The following is a 12,172-nucleotide window of genomic DNA, read 5'->3' on the forward strand; positions in this document are numbered from 1 at the left end:
TCTAGGGTTTGGCTAAGCATATATGATTCCTTGAGGATATGAATTAATTTAATTACATGTAATCTTTATATACAAGTGGATAATAATTAGAATTGCATGATTCATTTAGGTAGTTACATTTACACTACAAAAAAGGGGTTAAAATGGCGGTTATTTTTGAAAATTACGGCGGTTAGAACCGCCATTATTACCAAGAATGGCGCCTCCAAGAAACGCCGTTATTCTGGGCGCCATTCTGGTTATTACGGCGGTTTTCAGAAAACTGCCACAATTACCTTGGTTAAAACAGCGGTTCAAACCACCATTATTGCCAAATAAAACGGTACTTTCTGGTTGGTTAAAATGGCGGTTTTTAATAGGTTAAAACGGCGGTTCAAACTGCCATTATTTCCAAATAAAATGGCACTTTCTGGTTGGTTAAAACGGCAGTTTTTTTATAGGTTAAAACGGCGGTTCAAACCACCATTATTTTCAGAGTTAAAACGGCAGTTTAAACCGCCATTTTTACCCTGATAGTTTTATTTTAATTGGTTAAAACGGTGTTTTTGAACCGCCATTTTTACCCTGACCGCCATTTTTATAGGGTTAAAATGGCATTTCATGTTGTTTAAAATGGCAGTTATAAACCGCCCTTTTTTCTGAATAAAATTTATATTTTTTATCATTTAAAAATATAATTTTTACCGTCATTTTTACTGCGTTGAACAAATAATTTTTTATTAAAAATTCACAATAACAAAAAATCATAATCCATAAACAAAAATATAGAAAATCAACTCTATTTTAATTACTTTTTTTATTCCAATTTTATCCAAGTATTATACATTGGTTCTCATCATTTAATTTTCTCTACAGATCAAAACCCCACCAAAAAAATAAAGAGTATATCACCTAATTTAGATTTAAAAGCACACACCTAACTTAATACATTTACACCAACCATGATCAACAAAATCATGGGTACACACTCATTTTCATTGACAATTTCAAGGCCATGAATCTTAATTTCCAAAACTTCATTGCAAATTTGGCCCATTGAGTTGTAGAATGACAATAGATCAGATAATTGTTCCACAGACATTTTTTCCATAACCTTTCTTGCCAATTTCTCTCTTTCTTGATTCAGCTTCAGTCTCTCTATATATGACCCTGCATTCCTCACTGTTGCACCCATTTGCTTTAGCCTTTTCTCTTGTTGCACGTTCAATGCTGTGTTTGACTGCAAATTAATTTTTCGACATAAATTAATACACACTTTACTGTATATAATTTCAATTTAAAAAATATTTAAAAAATTATGGCATCCCACATACAATTGCTTTTACCTGGGGTCGTTCCAAACGTTGCTGTAAAGAAACTTAGGAATAACAAGAGTTGCATTGAGGAGGGATGCCACAGCAACACCATCGCAAATCTGTAATCACTGAACTAGTTTGGTCACTTCCATTATTTGAGATGCCAAAGGAATGTCACAAAGAAAATTCTAGCTTGTAGGATAGTAATTAATGTATTAAAAAATTTGAAAGAAAACAAAGTTTATTAGAAAATCTGGCATCAATACCATAGGCATTAGAAGATAATTGAGAGGGAAAAATGTCAAAGCTAACCTATGATTATCTGAAAAATTGCTCAGAGACATCAATTCTGACTGTTTCACAATGTGACACTAGCTTGTAAATGATGGAAAAAAAACCCGCTAAATTACTTTACCTTCACAATCCGAAAGGTGTTTGTTCAGTCCTCATCACCTGACCCCCTCCCACCACAAGTTGAAAACATATTCATTTTAGAGCCAATCTTTGCTCTAGTACCACTACAGACTTCACATGTTTCCAAATGAGAAAGGTCAAATTCTTTCTCTATTTCAAAAATTGCCTCAGAAAATGTCAAGGAGAAATCATACCTATTAACATTTGAATTAAACTTTTAAACACTGATAACATTTATCTTATGAAGCTAAGTATAAAAATTATTGAACTGACTAACACGGGCACACGAAATACCCAACTAAATGCTGCATAACTCACCGGATGTCTTGACCCTTAGTAACAGTACTTCGACATGTTCCAAATCCAGTACTTCGACATGTTCGAAATCAACTAACTTTCTATTATCTTTTGATAGGTGTTGCTCCCTAAATGTACAGTCCGACATAGGAAATAAAAATACAAAATTCATTCAAAATACCGTATAGGCAAATATTAAAACTTGAAATTATCACCAACAGATTCATTAAAAATTTAAAATCAATATAATCACTCAACAGTTTTATCAAAGGGTATATATTACTAGCATTAACTATTAGGTGGCAACCATTTTTACTTTTGAGAATTATAGTCAAAGCAAGTTAGTTACTTAGTTATCAACCCTGATTTATTATTATTATTATTATTATTATTATTATTATTATTTGACACGTAATTTTGGGACTCCATAAATGTGGTTGGACTAAGTTGCAAGCTGGCATGATGAGAAAGGAAACTAAGCATGAAGATTTTTAATCTTAAGCTAAGATCAGATCAGAGGGTATGTATTGGCATCGAACAGTATGCGTCATACACTTTTGAGTGCTAACGACAGCTAATGGAATTTTCCTGAATACCGCTAACTTCTCCATTAATTACTTCTTGTAAGTTTATATCATACATGCATCATGCATGCTTTATTTATTTAATTTTTTCATGTCATTTTCCTTAGAATTAATTAATATATGATAGTAAATTGCACATGTGATACTCCTAGTTAAAGTAAATTAAACTGATTTACCTTCTCATTGTGGCTGCCACAGGTGAAAAAACATAGCAGATCAACAATATTGTCTTTGGTAGAAAAGTATCTGGAAACATCAATTCTAAATCTGCGATCTGCGATTTCCGGGGCGAGGAGGGTAAACCGATGCATAAATTCAAAGAAAGCACGCCGAGTAGGGTATCCCGCGCAACTAATTCTGATTGCTTCTAAAACACTCTGCAGGGAAAACAATTAGACACAACTCTGAAGAAAGGCTAAAATCATAAAGAAACTATGGATTTATATTTGTACAAATCATCATTCAGGGAAGGAGATAAAAGGTATTCAGTGTCCAAAACTATGATGGAACTGACATGATCTTGTACATATATCGATCCAATAAAAGGTAACAGTGTCCAAAATTTTGACAATGAAAACTAGAACAAGAGTGATAGCTTAAAGCGAGAACCAATTGAAGAAAATTTGGAAGATTTTGATGTCTCTTCTGGAAGTGGAGGAAAAAGGCCAGCTACAAAAGAACATTTGGAAGCACCCAGCAAATCTTGATACTCAAGGACAACATAATCCTTGTTTTTGTCTAGAAATTGATCAGACTAGTATTGCACCTGCATATTAAGGACAGTTAGCATTAAGAAGAAAAAATGTCTCACTTTGCTGAAGCTTCTGATATGAGAATAAGTCATACCTCGCCTGCATAATGAGAAATAGTAAAATCTGTCTGAGACAATTTTGGCTTAATGAAGCGTTTATGATTCTTAAATGTTGCTGCAACTTCTCATTTGTGAAATTAATGCAAAACTGCTCAAAGCTGCAGAGCATGATAGGCTGAAAATGAGTTACAAAGAATTGAAAACAAGCATAGGGTGCTTTCAATATCTTCCATTAATGAAGTCTAGTGGATGCACTTCTAAAACTACATATTACCTGTTGGTTTTAAAGCTTCCAAAGCAATAGATATCAAGGACTCCAATCAAACATTTAGAAGTTGCGTCTTGTCCGATCGAATTGTTAATCTTGTCTACCAACCTATTAACAAATTAAACACATTAGTGGAGCAGGTTTTGAATAGCTAGAATTTGATTATATTTTTTTTCTTAATTACCAGTCAAAGAGTCTAGAATATATTGTTTTGGCCAAGCCATCTCTGGTGATCATCACACACTTCACTAATGCATCTTCCAAACCAGCAAGATCACACCTGATCAAGTGAAAAATGCAGTATAACTAAAATCATCTTAAAAGTAATTGAGAATCAAGTTGACATAGGATTAATAACTTAATCTTACATGAGAAGCTCAGCAGTGGTTTTCAGGTGGAATTTGGTTTTATCATCTTTTGGAAAAGATGAATCAACTTCCTTTCCTTTGGTAAACGCAATGTTACCAAGATGAAGAATATCAGCAACTACTCTGAAAATTTCTTACTGGCAAAGATGCAATGATAATGATTCAATTGTTCTGTCAAGAAGCCAAATTCATTCTTTCCAAAAAGAGATACATTATAGATACCTGATCCTTTTAGCTTATTCCAACGATGTCCAGTGCTCTTCTAGTGGCAACATACTTGCGAGCATCGCTTATATTAGCTAGTTCAAAACATTTTGACTGATTAAGGTGATGAAATGTTTTAGATGTCCTAATTTGTATTTCTCAACTTCCTGTTAGCAGAAGAAATTGCAACGAGTTTACATAATTAAGCAAATCATAGCAACTATAAGTAGATTAAGTGCGGTGCAAGTTACCTTCTGCAGTGCAGCACAGAGAAGATAGAAGTAGTGGTAATTACGTTCAGGATCATTTACTTGACAAACCCTAGATCTTTCTAGAAGATATGTTCTAATGGCTGCTCCTGAGATTCTTCCATTCTTATCAAATTGGATCTCAACGAATTTACCAAACGGACTCGAATTGTTGTTCCTCACAGTTTTAGCATTTACAAAGGCTTCTAAAATTGGATTTGACTGCACTTAGTCCAGTTTATTCAAAAACCCCAAATGAGTCAAAATTAAAATATAAAAAAGAAAAAGAAAAAACGAGTGGTTTATTTGCATCGTACTTCAATAACTTGCTGTTCAACTGTTCTTCCTTTGGTGGCAACCCTTCCTCCTAAATAAGCAAGGTAACACATAAGCATTCTTGTAGTTTCAGTTTTACCGGCTCCACTCTTTCCACTGACAAGAATTGAATTACTTTTTCCTTTGTTAATCATAGCTCCGATTGATAACAAATTCATGAAATCACCACCGAATTAAACAGAATATAAATCGAATTGTGATGATTAATTAGGTATGTTACATACCTGTAAGCAACATCAGCAACTGCAAATACATGAGGGGTTAATTCACCAAACGATGCTTCTTGTACAAAAAATAGAAAAATGACATGCCGATCTAGAACGAAAAGGAGGCACTGAGGATTTTGGCGGAGAAGACACAGGACGGCAAGGAGGAAGCTGAAGGATATCGTCGCTGGAGGGGAAGTCGCCGGAAAAGATCGCGACCAGAGGAGATGTCGCCGAAGGAGATCGCCGCTGGAGAATGTGTCGCCGGAGAAGACCGTCGCTGGAGGAGATATCACCGGAGAAGATCGTCATTGGAGGATATCGTCATAGGAGGTGAATGCAGAATGTGATCGCCGCTGGAGAAGCTATCGCTGGAAGAGATGTCACCGGAGAAGATCGTTCGTCGGAGAACGCAAGATGTCATACCTTCGTTTCGGAGAACGCCGCTGAGAAGATCGTCGGAGAACGCAATCGTCACCGGAGCAGTCACTGGAGCAGTCGCCGGAGAAGATCATCACACAGATCGTCGTTTCGGGTTTCAGTCCTTGGAGAGCGCTGCTGCGAAGATCGCTAGAGTAGCTTCGCTTTTTTAGGGTTTTACTTTCACCAGATCAGCCTTAGGGTTTTCCTTGGTTTTGAACCTTTTTTTAAATAATGACTTCAATACTGGCGGTTGAAAACCGCCGAAATCACCAAAAAAAAGTGCCATTTAAAAACTTAATTATGGCAACATCATAAAATGCCATAATATAAATGTCATTTTAAACTCTTTTTTTTTTTGTAGTGTTAGAATAGAATGCATTGCATGAGATTCCACCATTCTAACTTTACCCTTTCTCTTGGATTTAGCATGAGGACATGCTATTGTTTAAGTGTGGGGAGGTTGATAAACCCATATTTTAGGATGTATTTTGTGCCCAATTCAAGTGATTTATTCAATCCCTCACCCACTTATTCATGTAAATTGCATGGTTTTACTTTCCCTTCCTTATTATGTGATATATGTGGAAAACATGTTTCCTATGCTTTAAAAATATTAATTTTAATTACCCTTTATTACCATTTGATGCCGTGATTTGTGTGTTAAGTATTTTCAGATCTCCTAAGGCAGGAATGGCTTAGAGGACAGAAAGGAAACATACAAAAATGGAAGGAAAGCACAAAAATGGAGTTTTGAAGAAAAAGGCAGCGACACGAACGCATGGACGACGCAGCCGTGTGCCTAGCGCGAAAAGGCAGCGACGCGAACGCGTGACCGACGCGACCGCGTGGAAGAGCAGAACTCCAGATGACGCGACATTTTATGTTGACTATATTGGTCAATGATAACAATATTGTAATTCAACACAATTTACTCGACATCATAATTTTCTACATTGGAGATTAAGAACAACAACAATAATGATGACAACAACAAAGCCTTGAAAACTGACTTTAGCAAGCAACAATCGTTCGAAGAAATGAGAAACTGATGGTATTCATGAAAATCAACAAGAAATGAAAACTAAATTCAAATACGAAAACACAAATAGTAATGTAACTAACAAACTGCGTACATCATAAACAATGTTAAACTTATTAAACACACACAGATCCACTATAAATGATGTACATGTTTTCAATATTTTCACTATGCCACATCATCGATGTTATCAGAAACATCTTCTATTGGGTCTTCTATATCATCATCCCTTGTCAACTGTAAATCATTGATGTCACATGCCGCTAACATGTTCAACCCGGGGTGTAGAGAAAAAGCAGCTTCAACTTCTTCATTCTCTCCACCCATGTCATACAAGTCTCATGGTTTTACATGAACCACTACACTTCATTCTTGATCTACTTTATCACGTACATAGTACACAAGATGAGCTTCTGATACCAATATGTACGTTTCATCCTCTTCTCGATCACCGGTGTGAATCAGACGAGTAAAATTAACACTGGTAAGGCCTAGATGGTCTTGCTTGATACCTCTGCTCATAGTTGTATCAGCCCAAATACATCTAAACAAAACCACTGTGAAATGGCAGCTGTAGTTCAATTCGATTATGTCCACAACTTCCCATAATATGGAACACTACCAACAGCCACTCTATTGTCACGCATGCTTGCATAACTTCTTGTATTGGATGAGACATAAACTCCACTATTTTGGGTTTTTAGCCCGTCTTCCTTTGTGATAGTTCTAAACTTGTACCTATTGACATTGTACGTCCCAAAATGTCTTGCCTGAAGCATGGGACCACATGCCAGCAACTTCATTTCTTTCAAATGTATAGTATTGTCCATTGGAACCTGGCACCATAAATTAGAGTTCGTTCGTATAAAACATTAGAATCCATAATTTATAATTCTAAGGCACAAATAAGTTGGTCAGGTTAAATTTCTACGAACCTCATGCTTGAACCAGCAAGAAAATTCTGCATGCACAACACGGTCTAACTTAGATTGCGACCTTGTTTGATGCCATAATTTTCACTTCGTTTCTGCCCTAAATGTACTTTATGACACAACAAGAAATTAGTCCAACGACTGAGTGTTTGAAATGGGTTATAATTGTGTTTAAAAAGTACATGTATATACTTAATAAATGGAACGACGGCCTCGCAATTGACTAGCACATGACGATGTGCCTGCTCTTTTTCCATCGGGGTCAGTCCAAAACGTGAAACAGCCCCTGAAGCTTTTCCAATTTCTGAAAACATAGTTTTTCCTGTATTGTTTGTAATATCAACAGGTTGATCATCAACTCGCACTGGTCGGTTGATTCTAGTATCAATATTATCCAAATATCTGGAACAGAATGTCAAAATCTCCTCGGATAAATATCCCTCCGCAATTGAGCCTTCTACTTGTGCCCTGTTACGCACGTATTGCTTCAATCGTCCTAGGTACCTTTTATATAAATAGGACATAACGCTTAGTATATACGTAATGAGATAAAATAAATGTATTAAAGACATTTAGTAGCAAGGTAACCTTTCTATTGGATACATCTACCGATAATATACCGGGTGATAAACCCATATTTTAGGATGTATTTTGTGCCCAATTCAAGTGATTTATTCAATCCCTCACCCACTTATTCATGTAAATTGCATGGTTTTACTTTCCCTTCCTTATTATGTGATATATGTGAAAAACATGTTTCCTATGCTTTAAAAATATTAATTTTAATTACCCTTTATTACCATTCGATGCCGTGATTTGTGTGTTAAGTATTTTCAGATCTCCTAAGACAGGAATGACTTAGAGGACAGAAAGGAAACATACAAAATGGAAGGAAAGCACAAAAATAGAGTATTGAAGAAAAAGGCAGCGACGTGAACGCATGGATGACGCAGCCGCGTGCCTAGCGCGAAAAGGCAGCGACGCAAACGCGTGACCGACGCGACCGCGTGGAAGAGCAGAACTCCAGATGACACGACCGCGTGACCTACGCGGACGCGTGACAGACGCCACGTGCAGAATCTGCAAAAAACGCCCCCAGCGATTTCTGAAACCCTTTTTGGCCCAGATCCAAGTCTAGAAAACACAGATTAGGGGTTATATAGTGGGAGAATGAATCTATTCATAAGAATGCTTCCATTATTCACTTTTCATAATTTAGATGTAGTGTTTAGAGAGAGAGGTTCTCTCCTCTCTCTTAGGTTTTAGGATTAGGATTCCTCTTAAAGGATTTAGGATTTCAACTTCTTCTCAGGTTTAATATTCCTTTTATATTTTTATTTATTCTAATGCTTTTATTCGTATCTGACTTATGTTACCAATTTGGCTCATGAACTCTTTATGTTTAGATTGATTTTCTTTTATTAATGCAATTGAGGTATTTTAGATTTATCTTTAGCTTTTTTATATTCTTGGCTTTAATTGTTTGATTGGAGACTCTTGAGTTATCAAACTCATCGTGATTGATAATTGTTATTTTTGCTAATTGAATTGAATTCCAATAACTCTAGTATTTCCTTAGGAGTTGGCTAGGACTTAAGGATCAAACTAATTAGTCCACTTGACTTTCCTTTGCTCTAGTAAAGGTTAACTAAGTGGGATTAAAACTCAATTCTCATCACCATCGATAAGGATAACTAGGATAGGACTTCCAAATTTTCACACCTTGCCAAGAGTTTTATTAGTTATTAATTTATTAATTTCTGCAATTTATTTCCCTTGTTCAAACCTTTTGAAACCCAAAAACACCGTTTTTCATAACCAATAATAATTCATACTTCCCTGCAATTCCTTGAGAAGACGACCCGAGGTTTGAATACTTCGGTTTATAAATTTTATTGGGTTTGTTACTTGTGACAACCAAAACGTTTGTAAGAAAAGAATTCTTGTCGGTCTAGAAGCTATACTTACAATGCGAATTTATTGTGAAAATTCTAGATCGCGCGAGAGTTTCGTTCTTTCACCGAGCCACCAAGTTTTAGTTCATCAACGAGATGCACCGTAAGTTGAACCATGACAGTGAAGAAGGATGGAGAAAAAATCATTTCCATCTGACATAGAGTTTGCACAACATGATCCTGAAGGCCACCAAGCTGCATAGGGTTTATAGCTTTCCCACAGAGCTCTCAAAAAATTAAGACAAATTCGCAATCACAGTTAACACCAGACTCGGCAATACATTCTTCACTAAAATCGATAGTAACTGTTCCATTAGAATGTGGGGTCGTGACTTTTCAACCCATACAACTTGCGTTGTCAGATGTCAACACAACGAGCAATATTGCTCGAGTAATTAACCATCTGGAAAGACCATGTTCTGTAGAGTCTTCAGAAATACATCCTTCTGTGGATTCGACATTGTGAAGATTGCTGAAGGATATTTATCACCTTCGTCCGGCCACAATTCAGGCCTTATGCCCATGCTTTGTAAATCTTTGCGAGCTTTAAAATTGTCTTTTGATTTGACGCTATCGTTTAAGATTGTAAAGACCACATTGTCACAAATTTTTTTCTCTATATGCATCACGTCAAGGTTATGACGCAACATGTGATCCTTCCAGTACGGGAGTTCAAAGAACACACTCCTCTTTTTCCAATACGAGTCATCTTGATTTGCATCTTCACCAATGCATCTTCTTTTGGCTGTCAAAGTTGAGTTCTTCCCAAATGAAATTTGCATGTTAGACTGTTGCCTTAAGATATCTGTTCCAGAATACTTCTTTGGTGGATCTCTGCTTTCAGCTTGTCCATCAAATCTATTCCGGTTTAGTCTATATTTATGGCCCTGATTCAAGAAGCGGCGATGGCCCATGTAACACCATTTTTGACTGAATGTTAGTTGCTGAACCTTAGCGTCCACGTTACATGCGAGACATGCTAACCCACTGTATGTGTTCCACTCAAATAAATTTTCCGACCCTGGAAAATCGCTAATAGTCCACATTAGCGCCACACTCATCTTGAAAGTGGTCCCCTTATTAGCATCATAAGTTTCAACGCCATCCCAAAGTTGCTTCAACTCATCCACCAATGGCTCCAAATAAACATCTATGTCATTACCCGACATTTTAGGACCGGAAATAATCATAGATAGTATAAAAGAAAAGAAAAGTTGACCATACAAAAAAACTTAAGAATAAAGATAAAATTGAACTATTGAAAACATTAAAAATAATATTAAAGCAAATTAACGTTTAGATATTTTTAAAATTTTTAAAAATGGTAAGGACAAAAAAAATTTTACTCTAAATTCTAATTGGTTTGTAATTTTATCTTTTTTTCTTAATTCTCTTTTATTTGTTTGATTTTTGTTGAGGAAAAAAGAAAAAAAAAGTAAAATAATAAAATTCTTAACAAAATGTTAAAAATAGAAAATATTTGTTTTACTTATTTTTCTGTGTTCTTGTCAAAGTTGCTTTGATGATTAATCTTTGTTTTATTTTATATTCGTGGTCTAATACATGGGAGCAGAATAAGTTCTTTTATGGATACTAATTAAAGAACCTGCATGAAAAAAAAAAAAAAGAATAGTCAAAATAATCAAACGTTAATGATTATTGATTGTGTAATTAAACATCTCAATATTATCAATTTTATTATGGAAACAATGTGTATATCATTATATCAATATATGATTATTATTATTATTATTATTATTATTATTATTTCATGAATAAAATGTTGTTTACACTTTATAAAATTTTTACAATTTATTCAATAATCTTTAAACAAAAAATCAAAGAATTAAGGTACAAGGCAAGATATATGAATTGCAATTCACTTGGAGTAGAAATATAATCATATTGTTTTATCGATTTTTAACAAATCGAAGCTGGTTCGATATCTAGTGATTTGGGGGCGAAACTTGCTCCTCTTATAAGTATCAGTTTTTAAAAATGTATCAAAGAATTTTTCGATTGGAAAAAATGGTAAAAGAAAATCTAAAAAAAAATAAACTTAAAAATAAATTGACTGGAATTAAAATGAATCGCATTGAAATTAAACAAAAGCAGTAAACTGCCTTCGATGAGATCGAAGAACTTTTGAAATCAAAAGCAAAGTACTGAATCTTAAAAGTGAACCAAAAAGATAAATTGTTTGAAAAAGTAAATTTGCAAAAAAGATAAAATTAAAAAGAATTTAAAAGAAATCTAAAAGACAGTGGAAGGAGTCCTACAGAAAAGAAAGCTATTAGCAAATTCAAAAATTTCCTGGGGATATAAGTATGCGAGAGTATTTTCTGGTAAGAAATTCCAACCCTTGTTTCTTCAAACTTGCAGCTATTTATTGAAATCTTCGACCAATCAGATTCAAGTGTAACTCCCTCGTGCGTTAATCTTTAAGTAACCGTTCCCGCTCTTTTTGTATAATGCAGGCAACCGCCAACAAATAACTTCAAATATTTATTTCCCTCAATTAAGCCTATTGATCATCTCTACTTCTTCTCGTCGACGAATTCTTTTCGATTATGATGTCATTCCTCGAACAAAAATTTATTATACTTTGACCTAGGTTTTTGAAATTACATTTTTTCGGTCAACAAATTGCCCCTTTAGGATTAACGCGTTCTTCTGTTATCATCTGAAGATGAAACATTTAATCCTATTTCACCTGACTTTACAGCTGTAATCAACAAATTCATTCTCAATGAAATTTATTAACCATCCACTTATTCAACACCCACTATGGC

At 35.0% G+C, this 12,172-nt stretch overlaps 1 pseudogene; it reads right to left on the reverse strand.

Moving 5' to 3' along the window:
• Positions 1 to 765: 765 nt before the first annotated feature.
• On the reverse strand, positions 766 to 5,339 carry LOC112727647 (myosin-9-like; annotated as a pseudogene).
• Positions 5,340 to 12,172: the final 6,833 nt, after the last annotated feature.

The sequence above is a fragment of the Arachis hypogaea genome, chromosome 12 (genome assembly GCF_003086295.3).
Source record: "Arachis hypogaea cultivar Tifrunner chromosome 12, arahy.Tifrunner.gnm2.J5K5, whole genome shotgun sequence".
NCBI classification, from domain to species: Eukaryota; Viridiplantae; Streptophyta; class Magnoliopsida; order Fabales; family Fabaceae; genus Arachis; species Arachis hypogaea.